The sequence below is a fragment of the Dermacentor andersoni genome, chromosome 5 (assembly GCF_023375885.2).
Source record: "Dermacentor andersoni chromosome 5, qqDerAnde1_hic_scaffold, whole genome shotgun sequence".
NCBI lineage: Eukaryota > Metazoa > Arthropoda > Arachnida > Ixodida > Ixodidae > Dermacentor > Dermacentor andersoni.
Genome location: NC_092818.1, coordinates 104584353 through 104598852, shown reverse-complemented (window position 1 = coordinate 104598852; position 14500 = coordinate 104584353).

The following is a 14500-nucleotide window of genomic DNA, read 5'->3' as shown; positions in this document are numbered from 1 at the left end:
CCGTAGCTTATTTATCTTTTTTGTCAGTTCATGATAGAATTGTCCAAATCACGTACGCAAATGTGGCTACTATGACTAAAAAGAAATAAAAAACCTCAAAGACGTTTAGGTAGTTATACAATTAGTGACCCCAACTGTTCATGCGCCGTGTGTCTTCGAAGGAGCGTGAATTACCTGTACAAGCCGCACTTGCGTAGCTAGCACGGTATTTTGAATATAATTGGTGAAAGTTGAAATTTGAAGGCAGAGTATATGCCTTATGAACTCTTTTTGTTGTGTACGGCTGTATGCTTAGTGATATTTTTTCGCGGCTGTTGATTGCGCGTTTATATTTAGGGCACTGCTGCTCTGTACAGAATAAGACCGAGAACATTCATCTGACCACGTGAAATGAGTGGATTCGTGACAGGCAGAGAACCTAAATTTATCATAACGAGATGGCAGCAAAGCATTGCTTTTGCTCTGAACGGAATTTCAGGTAAAATTATCCTTGCCTCTAATAACCGAAATCGCTTGCGGAGTCAGCAGTTCCAGATTTAGATAAGTGCCAGGCGCTAGTACGGTGAAGAGCTGTACACTTGGGATGTTCATTTTCTTTCCTACGCCTGTGGTCGTCTCCCAAGAAAGGGTATTTCCCAAGCAATTTACTCCCAACACATGAATGAAGACATCAACATACACCGAGAAATCATACAGGAGGATTAGAGGCAAAATTAACCCGTAATGCTCAATACTCCGGCTAGAGAGAAAGTGTTCAGCTTTGGAATTCAGCTTATTTAATCTGTATATGAGTAAATTACTTTGGGCTAAATAGTCGCAGGAAAAGCGAATCATGAGATTTAAATTTTAAAACACATAAAGATGGATTGAAACACATACGGCAGGCACCGTCTAGTCACGAACGGCAGCCTACTGAAATCTCGGAAATGATAAGTGTACGACCGCTGCCCTCCGCTAGTACTGACGTATGTGCTGACGATTGCACTATGAGAAAGAAGATAGAGAAGCAGCAATAGGCCAAACCTTAAAAGTCCGGTAGATGGCGGTATAGATTAGAGAGCAGGAACGTGTGGCTGAATTTCTAGTTGAGATCAAGAGGAAGCACTGGAGTTGGGCTGGATGTAATGAGATAATCGGTGGTCTATTTGAATTACAGGGTGGATGCTAAAAGCAAGGAGGCGTATTCTAGGACGGCGATAATAAGGTTGTGTGACGCAATTGCAAACTTTGCAGACATAGGAGGAGAACTGGCCAACACAGAACAGAGGTATGTGGATATCACTGACAAAGACCTTCGTTCAGCATTGGACACAAATCGGGGCGCAGGAGTGCTTATTTGAGCTAGTTGGCTGATAATCTATATGTTGATGAATGTGATGTTTTGTGGTGCAAAGGCCAAGTATGATCAAATAATGCTAGGTTAATGTTAATTAGTTGGCAATGGAGCAATGAATTGCTAGAGCTAGATGTGACGTGGCTGTAAAGGGGCCTAAAAAAAGTCATTGTAAACTGCATAAAACAAGTCTGTAGTAAAAGAGTGACAATTAGTGGTAAGGCGTAACAAGAGCATAAAACATGTGCTTTGAAAGGATGATATACTAAGAAATACCGTGGCACTACTGCCACATCAAGCCCTAGAACGCGAAGGCCTGGAGACATGTGCTCTACTAGGTGTGCCTAACGCAGCAGCAGCCTTTGGTAAGAGGCTGTCGTACGTAACGTTTGGACTGACACTTTTCACTAACGATGTCATTGATTGGATTGAATTGAATTGGTAAACCGTTTATTTGTGCCTGCAGTAAAACGCGTGCTTGTGCGCGTAATGTCATTGAAAAAAAAATAACATTACACCCAGCACAGTGTCTTGGCACAAAGCCATTATCGGACACCAAATATGTTAATGTCATTGAAAAAAAAAATGAACAGATTTGGTGTCGAATAATGACTTTGTGCCAAGAAACTGTGCTTGGTGTAATAGGATGCGTTGCCGAAATGCTAAAGCAAATGGTTTTTTACTCTCGATTTCTGCTTCGTGACACTCCACAAAGACATGGATGACGGTCAGCCTTTCACCACATCTGCCATATGTAGGAGGTTGATCACTAGTCAACAAGAAGTTTTGTGTATTGTATGTGTGCCCTATTCTTAGTCTACATAACAGCGCATAGGTTTGCCGTGATTTTATTATTGACCGGAGAGTGCTTATCTGTGCCTTAATCAAATGAAGTTTATTCGAAGTTTGGGCGTCCTACAAGCATTGCCTATGGAGTCTTTTTTTTTTCAATGAAAGATTACCGCGGGAACAGCTATGGAAGAGTTGAGACCTTTTATTGTTGTGCATGTGGCGATTTAGTCGGCGAACATATTAAGCTCGATTCCCCTATGCCCAGGCACCCAGCATATTATGAAACGTTGTTTACATGCATAAACCAGTGTATAAAGGTGAATAATTACAAAGTTTTTATGCTTTTTGGTGACACTAAAACCTTGAAAACGCTTAGAAAGTCTGTAGATATAATTGTCTTTTGTTGTTTTAACTGTTTGATGTGTTTCATAGCCGATAATACAGCATAATATTCAGTCGTAAAGATACTTGCTCGCGCAAGCAAAATGCCGGACTCCGAAAATGACGGACCGACTGCTGCATAAGACAGCGTCTACAGCTTCAACAAAGAGCGCAGACAAACAGGACTTGCCGAAGACAACACGGCGCTCATATGCAGCGTTCGTGTTGCAGTCTTCCGTAAGCAAATTTGGGGCAAAGGATGATGACGAAGAAAGAAGCACGATTTCTAAAGCATTGACAAAGCAGATCAAGCAAGGAAAAGGTAGGTCTAAGTGTTTCTGCATTTGCACAATAAATCGCGAGAGTGACGTGAACACCACAACTACGCCGGCACAGTTCACAACTTCGGTTGTTTGTTTGACTGACGCCTCCAACATCACTCCGGTACATCGACTACTGAAATCAAAGTTTTCTCTGTACATCTTTCTTTTTCAACTCTGAGGGACCACTCACTAAGCTTTTAGCCGCCTAACTCAGCTACATATCTTGAAACACCTTCAACAAACAGCACAAGCGCAACACCCACGATTTCAGAGCAAACATGAACGTTCAAAAAAAAAGCTGCAGAGACAGCACGTCAGCAACATAATCTGAACTCCACAAGTAATCTCGTTTGCTATAAACACCATTTAATCTTAGCATTTATGCCTCAATCCTGACACATCACCTCAAACTGATCGGTCGTTATCAATTGTAGGCTGGTAGCATGAAAATAAAGAGTCTACGAAACAGAGCGGAACAAAAGCCAGCTTTTCTAGCTGCAAATCTTAGCTTTCTTTATAGCAAATTGAGGAACGATTCATTCTGTAGTTAGAGGCCAGCTTGGCAGCAATAGCATCACAGGTGTAAGCGCTTAACAGTTTCGCTGCTTGTTTGTACATTGAAGCGGACACAATTAGCTTCTTAGTAACAAATTACAAGGCACTTTTTAATTTGGGATCCTATGCCTTCTTCAAATATCGACCTACTGTGGTGCCTTAGCGGCAATGACGTCTTATTTCGGAGCCCAGAGTGGAGTCTTTGACTCTCAGTTGCGAAGGCAGCATTCTAATGGAGGCGCGAGAGGGACCGGAACCCCTCACTGGAACGTCTCTTATAGCGTGTAGTTGCATCGACAGGCTAAACGTTACTATTTATTTATTTATTCTTCATAAATCACAACTCTGCCGCGTAAATACAATATCAGCATGATTTAGAGGGACCGACAACTGACTTTATAGAATTCCCGTTTTCTTGGCGCTATGGAAAGCCTAATATGCATGTATACCCGCCGCTCTTCACTTGGGAAGCCTCTGGAAATAGTAAAACATAATTTGTAGATCTCGAAAATTTATTCTACTTACTGCGTACAGCCGCTAGAAACTGCGATAAGTGATGACGATGGCGAACCCACGCGACGGAAACTGAGCCACATGAAACGCGTGCGGAACAGAAAATCCGTTTTACCAAACGCTGCGATTGCGGCTTTAGAAACAGGTGCAACGCCTTATTTTAATGTATAGTTATGCCACGGACGTTTTTCTGCTTAGCGAAATGCCCTCTGTGTCAGCATGAGAATGGGACAGACCAACGCGTCACTGTACGACTGTGAAACTGCGTAACACCAGCGCAGAGGTATGGCCAGCCCCCTTTAGGCCATGCCGTCCCATAAAATTCACCGCCGGCGACGAGACAAACATCGGCTATAAGGAAGCACTAGTCTTCTCGAAAAAAATTCCGATGGCACCTAAGCAGTTCTTATGAGTTGTGAATGCGAAAGTGTTCATGGAAAATCGAGCGCTGCTGAGTGGTCCTTCGAGTTTTTCGCAGCGCGTACCATAGCTGTACGTGCTGCCCGAGCCAGCAAGCAACAGCAGCCTGCGGTGTCATCGCCGCATGCCAACGACACAGCGATGCCCTCTCCCCTAACACAAGACCTGTCGCGCAACTGAGGCAGCAGGTGCTCCTTTTCGCCCACAGGGCTCCGTCGAGGCGGGCGCGTTACGTGGCGTCGCAGCCAATGGGATTTTACAGCGTAATGGGGACTCTACAGCGTAATGGGGACTCTACAGCGTAATGGGGACAGCGTAATGGGGACTCTACAGCGCGAGGGCGACTCTACAGCGCGAGGGCGACTCTACAGCGCGAGGGGGACTCTACAGCGCGAGGGGGACTCTACAGCGCGAGGGGGACTCTACAGCGCGAGGGGGACTCTACAGCGCGAGGGGGACTCTACAGCGCGAGGGGGACTCTAGAGCGTAAGGGGGACTCTAGAGCGTAAGGGGGACTCTACAGCGTAAGGGGGACTCTAGAGCGTAAGGGGGACTCTAGAGCGTAAGGGGGACTCTACAGCGTAAGGGGGACTCTACAGCGTAAGGGGGACTCTACAGCGTAAGGGGGACTCTACAGCGTAAGGGGGACTCTAGAGCGTAAGGGGGACTCTAGAGCGTAAGGGGGACTCTAGAGCGTAAGGGGGACTCTAGAGCGTAAGGGGGACTCTAGAGCGTAAGGGGGACTCTACAGCGTAAGGGGGACTCTACAGCGTAAGGGGGACTCTACAGCGTAAGGGGGACTCTACAGCGTAAGGGGGACTCTACAGCGTAAGGGGGACTCTACAGCGTAAGGGGGACTCTACAGCGTAAGGGGGACTCTACAGCGTAAGGGGGACTCTACAGCGTAAGGGGGACTCTACAGCGTAAGGGGGACTCTACAGCGTAAGGGGGACTCTACAGCGTAAGGGGGACTCTACAGCGTAAGGGGGACTCTACAGCGTAAGGGGGACTCTACAGCGTAAGGGGGACTCTACAGCGTAAGGGGGACTCTACAGCGTAAGGGGGACTCTACAGCGTAAGGGGGACTCTACAGCGTAAGGGGGACTCTACAGCGTAAGGGGGACTCTACAGCGTAAGGGGGACTCTACAGCGTAAGGGGGACTCTACAGCGTAAGGGGGACTCTACAGCGTAACGGGCCTCTACAGCGTAACGGGACTCTACAGCGTAACGGGACTCTACAGCGTAACGGGACTCTACAGCGTAACGGGACTCTACAGCGTAACGGGACTCTACAGCGTAACGGGACTCTACAGCGTAACGGGACTCTACAGCGTAACGGGACTCTACAGCGTAACGGGACTCTACAGCGTAACGGGACTCTACAGCGTAACGGGACTCTACAGCGTAACGGGACTCTACAGCGTAACGGGACTCTACAGCGTAACGGGACTCTACAGCGTAACGGGACTCTACAGCGTAACGGGACTCTACAGCGTAACGGGACTCTACAGCGTAACGGGACTCTACAGCGTAACGGGACTCTACAGCGTAACGGGACTCTACAGCGTAATGGGACTCTACAGCGTAATGCGACTTTACAGCGTAATGGGACTTTACAGCGTAATGGGACTTTACAGCGTAATGGGACTTTACAGCGTAATGGGTCTTTACAGCGTAATGGGACTTTAGAGCGTAATGGGACTTTAGAGCGTAATGGGACTTTACAGCGTAATGGGACTTTACAGCGTAATGGGATTTTACAGCGTAACCTGTCATGGGCTCATTCTAATCGCTATTTGTGTTGGCGATGGTGTCTGCCACCACCAGTTCCCGTCGCAGCTATCACCGGGATTGAGGAAAAAATTTCCAGTTCCCGCGGGAATTGAAAACGGGCCCACTGCGCGGGAGTCAGTCTGCCTCTGAGCCACGCCAGCTTGTAGCTGAAAAAATACCCTATACACTCGTCCTAGCGCACCAAGAGACACGCGATGTGAGATGCATGTCGCCTAGCGTCGACGCGTGCACACCTTATGTTGCAGTTGCAAATATATTACACCAGGTGACCCGCTATGTAGCAGTTGCACAGGTAGCGGTACAAGATAGATTGATAAGTCCTTAGGAAGAAAAAGATTAAGGAGATATATATGAATTCTAGAGTAAAAAAACATGTATCGCATACCTGAACAAATCAAGCCGGCCAGGCAAGTGTTTATCCCCACCACTTTCCAAAGCGGATGCCAATAGATCATCATCATTAGCATCATATAATGTCATTTGTCAAAACCTTGTTCCTGCATGGCGCATAGCTTCGATGCGTGCGAATTTTGCATTGTAGTTGCGTTGTATTCCCCCAAATTTCCCGACATGTAGCAGTTGCATGTTGCATGTAGCTGGACCTGGTCAACTCCAGCAGGCTAGGTGACTATTTGTCACTTCCTCGTTTCGGAAGGGATGCAAATAAATGATCATCCTCAGCAGCAGCAGCAGCAGCATCTTATCGTGCCACGGGTCAAGAGATGTTACATGTGCGCCACATAGTCTCGATACATGTGTTTACTCTTCGGTAGATGTTATGGCGCCTCCCCACAAGTTACGAACCATATAGTGTGTGCTGCAGAAAATGGAGCCCCTACGGAGGCGCTCATCCAGCTTACGTTGCCACCGTGCTGCGTGTGCCACACAGGTCTGCGAGTTTTTTCGCTCGATGAGCCATTTGATGCTTTCGCATCGAAAATAATTGCGGTTGGTTTAAAGCCTGGTGTGAAGTGGGTCTTTAGTGACGAGCCACGTCCTCTGAACCGTTCTAGCGCAAACACGAGATGCCGATACATGTTTAACTCGAAACCAACGTCATGACGCAGTAATGCGCTGCGAGGCGGCTCGCCGCCAATAACGCCGCTGATCTGAGCCTATTTTTCTTTCTTTTTTTTGTCCTTAAATTTATGACGACAAGACGGTCGAGCAATCTCAAAAATATTTTGTGGCCACCAGCAGTTGTTTTTTAAGCGTACTCCACTAGGTCTCCAAAGTGAAAGGGAAATACTAAGGGCACCGTCGGTACCAAGACAGCCGGCAAAAGAAACATCGCCTACAACTTGTTTTGCACACAAAATATTGACTCCCGTAAACTGTTGTCTAGACTGTGCCTTTACCGAAATGTGACTACTGTCAAACACGTCGCACGAACTGAAGCTACGATATGGGCTCGGCTCTACGCAGGACCAGCATGCGGCCGCTGTTGAACTGCAAACAGCGTTGCTGCGGGTTCGGCGCGGATATCAGCCTATGTTTCATTTATGCATGAAATTGCGATAAGGTGTCAAGCGATGTGAAATGTGTCAAGCGATGTGAAAATGTGTCAAGCGATGTGAAATGTAAACATCTTGTGGTCAGGAGCGGTTGTTGACGCGCCGTCAGCTACGCCTTGGCGGTACAGGTTTAGCGGCGCCTTCGCCAACGAGTGATGGAGTCCACTGTGGTGGTACTCGTTACCCCGCCGATGTGCTCTTTCCGAAAACTCGCTGCAGGCTGGCGTGCAGACACGCGCAAGACATTGAGGTAAGGTTGGTAAAGTGGCGGCTTTTGTGGCTGCAGACAGCTTGCGATGCGGCGGCGCTCCGTCAACGTCTACGCTTCCTTGCGCTCAGCCAGCGCCATTGTTCAATAAATCCAATTGCAGATTACAAATAGACCGATATATTGACCTAATCTGCATTATTTAAAAAGAAAAACCATGAATTTATAGTTATAGTATTTGAAGCTAAAAGATGTCGTCATATTTATTTAGAATTGCACGCGGTTTTCAGAGGCTCTGTGACAATGTTTACCGCAGGGTCGCCCCGCGTCATTTTTGCGCGACTTTCAATGTCGAATAAAAAGTATTTTGCGATTTAAGGTATAGAAGCTTCATTCTTCCTATCAATGTCCTACCCTTTAAAGGTATAAACTCGGTAGGAGATTCGCAATCACTGCATGAAACCGGGGCATGTAATTTACGAGGACATTGCCAAAGTTTGACCGGGCATGCTGTCAGTCCTTTTCAATGCACTTGCGTGTTTAATGACTGCTTTCAGCCGGCATGAGTACCCATTACAGCTCGAGAACACGACGTCTAACATTTATACTGGTGGCTCTAAGCAAATTATGTGCAAAAGCAAACAAATGTATATGTGTAATCATGCCAAACTGTTTAAGACAAGCAGTAGCCAGGGGCGTATCTGTATTCCAAGATTTCCCTGTTAGGGTAATAAAATAAACCCAAGTTTAATAGTTGTGTGTTTTCTACAACCATTTCTCGTTCCCGAAGTCGCAGTTTTCCACTATTTGTCGACTATTACTGTACCTCGTCTGCCGTGTAACAGCAACTTACTCGGTGCCCCGCATTCTTTGCAGATTTCAGCGGTCGGCCCAGCGTTCGTCGTAAACAAGCGGCCTGCCACACATCCTACAGGCCATACGCTTTAATTATTGCTCTGTAGAGTCTCATTTGTTTTCCTTGCACTTTCCCCAAGATGCTTTCGTTGAACGCGAGTCGCCATAAAAATTCTCGCTCCCACTCAACGACCACGCGCCCAGAACATCGTGAAAGCGAAAGTCATCGCTAGTGCAAATGACGACCCTCTTCTACGGCGGCCCACAAACTTTCTGTTGGCATTTCCGGAGGTCATTCCCTCTCCAGCTCTCGGAACGCGTGCAAGCGTCGTATCCGCTGCAGTTCGCGGCTTATGGGGCACTAACATCATATCAAGCTAAGAGCATACGACCAAAGAAAAACGATACACTGTATTTTCACTTCCCCTAGGCTCTTATGCACTGCTATTTTGACTGGGTGGGTTTGGCGCTGGTGTTCAGTTTTGTTTTATGGTCGACCCTTTCTCAGTTCTGACTTTCCGTTAGAGCGAATCTGTTGTGCTACGACACATGTGATCGAAAGCGGCATATGCCTGCTTTCCCGGTGTCCTGGGCAAACGAGATATTTCAACAAGTATATATGTACAGAAAAATGGAGGACATCTCGCGGATGAGTTACAGGGTAATTTTGAAGTTTGTGGAGTAATTAACGACATAAAAACATCCTATATCCTCCTTTTCTGCTTCTTTAAAACATGCTTTGGAAATGAGAAGTTTCTTCCAGTGCACTGGAAGGATCAAAGGCTAAATTAATTTTATATATTGAGAAAGTAGGTGCCACGTTATGACTGACCCGGACGGAAAGTGTGAGCTTTGTAGGTGAATTAGAGTCCTTTCAGCGAATTACTCACACAAGCGTTCTAAAGCTTTATAAGCGTATTTACGGTCCAAGTTGGAAGATTGCTTAATAGAGACAGAGAGAGAAGTAAAAGGAAGGCAGGGATGTTAACCAGTCAAGAGTTCGGTTGGCTATCCTACGCTGGACGAACGTGAATAGAAACAAGAGAGAGAGAAAGTGAGGCAGATGTGTCCTGAAAGAAGTCAACCTATTAACTGACATTTAAAGCGAATGAGTGATATATTATCGAAAAGATGGGTGCAACGTTTCCGGAGCATCAGTTAGATATGGGCTTTGCAAAAATTTTTAAGCAAGTGCTCACATGCTCCATACGGTCATCAGTCGCAATATTTCTCAAAGTCCTAAGACAAATGTAGGTGACATGGGATTCATATTAGGTGGTATTAGCTGGGGCTGAGTGTGGGGAAAGTTCTGGCTTAATTACAACCGTTATAAATAATTATTCAACATCTATTTGCTGCCTGTTCGTATGCGCGTCACACAAGGAACGTAGGTAAACTAAATGACGCGCCTTGTTTATATTGGTGTATATTTGATGAAAATAAAGGAAACGCTATGGGTTATATGTAGGACTTACGTGTTTAACTAAAGGCGCAGAATTCATCCTGCAGTCTTGTCAGCGCTATAACTGTTACTGGTTAAATATGATGGCCAAAATGCTTGTAAAAAAATTGCAGCCTTCGTAAAGAATTCCTTCAGTGATTGCTGGAAAGCCTTACATGGCCGCTATCAACTACGATAACAGTGCTCAGGGAAAACCAGATCACACCAAGTTTACATTTGGTTAAAGGGAGCGGCGTTTTAATTCTAATGTATCGCTAAAAGATTCGAGCTTGGCAAATATTTAGTGGATCTTCGTTTTCCACCTATTTTCATGAGTTAAACGATGCGCCCGTGGCGTTTTCAGTGAACTAAACGAGCGTCCTAGTTCATAAGTCACTGAAATAAGATGTAGGTTGTAAGAGATGTGAATGTCGGCTAAGGTGAAAGTATGTAGGTAAATTGTGGCCTGTGTACTGAAGTACGTGGCCAAACATTCCTGAGTATTACAAGTATGTTTCATCGGATGACGTAGAATATAGCTATAGCAGTACTAGAATGCCCCGAGATTAAATTTCCTGAAAAAGGGGGAAGTGAGGAGGGGGTTGGAGGGGGGGGTAACGTTGTGGCTTAGGTACATGTAAACTAAGATGTGTGTATGAAATTAAAGAAAACCTAAACAAGTGCCTGAAAGACTTATAATGCGGAAATTTTCACACAGGTGAGTCACATGCGGGCGACGTTTTAAAGTATGTGTAGTTTATTTACCGGCAAACTGAAATTCTTCATAGGATTACGTTTAAAACACAGTATCACTCAAAATCTCAAAGATTCAATATGTGTCCTGTCTTTTCCTCCCAAAGTTTCAACAGCGCATCGTTTTTTCTTGTCCCAATGTTGTCTATATTTTCTAGACACGGAGATGTATTGAAACGTCATTAGTTCTGTTGTGCCTCCATCGAAGAAATAGTGCCCCTAACCAAATCGCACTGCAAAAAAGTCGCTTCGCAATTTCGATTGCTTGGGTTTGATTCGTTAGATTTCTGTTTGGCCATTCGGCTTGCGTGTACTATGGGAACCCGCGAACACGCAGGAAATAGCTTCGCGCAAGATGGGCAAGAGTGCCAACTCGCCTTCTAAAGCCATCCAAGTCACGTTCTGGTAATCGAAGCTTCTTGGAAGAACATCTGGCTTTGAAATTTCATAACACCTTCAGCATCAACTCCAGCGCGGTGCTCATTCCCTCTCCCTACACCAACAATGCCGCGACCAGTCGATCTTTTTTTTTTTTTTTGCAACTGGAGATAACGGCCTGACACGTTATACCATGAGATGTGTTTCACGCAGCCATTGCCACGTTTCGTGACGTCGGCACGGTCCGGTTGACCCATTGGTATCGCATGGAGGTACAGTCGTGAGCACGCTTAGCGTAAACACGGGAGCGCGTGCCGCCCTGTGCTATCAGCGACGCCTGCCGACGCGAACGTGAAGTTCTGCACATGCGCAGTGCGTTTGCGGCTTGAATATTTTACCACCGCGCGCATCGCGTCATCGGAAAGCGCCTTCGTCGTCTGCTATGTTGCGCGCCGGCTGCCGCATGTTTTATGATAAAGATCACGCCACCACCCAGCATGCTATGAGCAAATATATAAATGGAGACGGTGTTTCTGAACGTTCCACAGGTGACGGCATACTGCCATGGCTAGGTTTCCCGAGGAGCAGAGGCGTGAAACTGTGCATCTTGCATATAAGGGGTGCACCCAACGTCAAATCGGAACATCGGTTAACAGGCCATTGAAGACCGTGAATAGAATAATTCAGGCTTTTAAGCATGAAGGAGGCATCCGCGATACGACGCAGGATGAAGATGAAGAGGATACGACGGAGGATAAGGATGTGTTAATCATCAAAGCGGTAGTCCAGGATCCTTTCCTAGAGTGCTGACTCCATTTAGCTATTTACACGTTTTGTTGTTAGTAATTGTTGCGGCAAGCAGGGCGAAAGCTGGAACCCACGCGAACGCTCTTAAATAAGGACGAAGTGACAAAGAACGAACGGTGGTAGCTTCAGAAGCAGGCAAGAGATGGTGTAACGTAGTAACATTGTTTTAAAACGTAATTCAATGGGCGCTTATTTGGTATAGAAGACACGCAAAGTCTAAGCTAAAAGTAAATCGAAGGCCGGTACAGCCGCACAGACCTAGCCAGCTCTTGTTTCATTGATCGTAACTGGCAGATCGCGGTAAGCCGGACGATAGCAGCCGAGGCAAAATATAGCAGACGACGACGGCGCGCTGCGATGATGCAATGCGCGCGATGGTAAAATAGCAACGCCGCAAAAATGCTGCGCATGTGCAGAACTTCGCGTTCGCATCGGTAGGCGTCGCTGATAGCACCGTGGGGCACGCGCTCCCGTGTTTACGCTAAGCGTGCTCACGACTGTACCATTCGTTCTCGCGTCCGAAAAAATATATTATTCCTGCGGCTATGTCCGTACGGTGCCTCGCACATTTAGCGCATGCAAACAGCTAGCAAAGTGAGGAAAAGGCGAGAGCACATCTTAAAGCCGGGAAGTAGAAAGAAGGTGAGCACTGCCAAAGAGCTTTGTGGAAAGTTATACTTCGTACAGTCGAAAGCAAAAGTTTGGGGACCAGAGTTTTTTTTTTTTTTTTTTCTGAGCAGCCTAGGTATAAAATCTGAAATCAAGTGGTAAACTACGTGCGCCTGTTTCACCAACGACCTGCATTAATATAGTTTTTCGGCGCACAGCTGGGCCCCATATATTTTTTATAAAGGTGCCGTGGTCTGTAGACTTTTGCTCTCGACTGTACATATCTGTTGTATTAGTTGTTCGCCGTCAAATGCATTCCGAGATAGCTATTGTATTCCTGCCTACTAGGAGTCATGGCCTGCCAGTGAAGAAGCCGTGCAGCCAAAAATTAAATTTGAGGGAGACCGCGGTTTGGTTAAGCCGGCCACCGGCACACACTGCAGCTGCCTTTCAAGAACTGGCCACCACGAAGCAAACGCACCAGGCTGCGCTCCCATGTTTCATGGACACTTCATAGTTTGCGTTTAAGGTAATGAAAGGCGATATTGAAAACACGGACACAAGTAGCACAAACCGGAGCTATAATAAGTCACGTTTGTGTTCATGTTTCGGTGAAGAAGCAATCGTTCACTTCCATATGTTGCACCACAATGTTCGAGGCAGGACTTGAGTCAAAGGTTGCCATTTGATAGGGTTGCGCACGGCACACTAAAGTGATACATCGACCAGTGCGCCGACTCCGTTTAGCGAGAAAAACGCATAGAAAAGAAACTGGGGCAAAGGGGGCTTCTGCAGGCGAGCGAACTGCTAGTAAGAAAATCCATCCAGTCTGATTAGCTGTACAGCTTGCGTAAGCTCGGCCCATTAAAGGCGGTCATAACGTATTTCGGTATCACACACCGCTATCGTTTCGATAAATTCGCTTTGCAGTCCGAGAAGGCTGATGGCAGAGCGCTCAGATCCAAATATCTATATTGGATGGTGGTAACGGCATCACTGGTATATTCGTGCTGATTTGCGCAAAGCAGAGCCCTCATGGAAGTCAAGTTGTTGAGCACGAGGCAAGTAAAGCTACATAGGCGCATCTTGGTTCAAACATTACATTGTTTCGCTTAGAAGGCGCACAAAAAGGAAACTTGAGTCAAATAAAACTCAAGCCTAGTTAAAATTTTTAAGCCTATCGCTAGAACGGGGCATAAATAGGTCAGGCAAGCACATACACACGAGAGAACATAATAGACATCTTCGCCGTCTAGCAGGCAGCATGACTGTGAGCCGAGTTACGCAAGCTGTCGACATAAGCTGTAAACAACATTTCCGAACAACTGTAGACTGAATATGTCTCGCCGAGAAAAATTAGCATGGCGAGAGGACCACTCACCCTTGAATTGCTGGGTCACCAGTCATGCCGACATGAGAATGCGTTAATGCAGTTCTTTCGTTGGCTCTCTTTTCTTGGTAACCAGCGCACTTTAACTGTGGTCACTCCAATGTAATTTACGTCACACCACGGCACACAGCACATACTGGACGTTATTAGCACTCCCACAACTCACCCTTAGCGCTTACGGATGGCGCAAGACGAGCATGGAAATTAGAGAGGCACGGGCAAACAGGGGCGATTGTCGAGGCCACGTTGGCACATAGCGGGCTCATTGCATAGCGTCACTTCATTTGCCCAGGCTGCCTGGCGTATACTGTCGAAATTGCCCGGCCAGGATCGCAAACGCGATACGCTCGACTTCCCAGTTAAGATAGAGCATATGCTACTCGACTGCCGCAAGATGGCAGTTTTGACACGACAAACCACCAAACTACGCAAA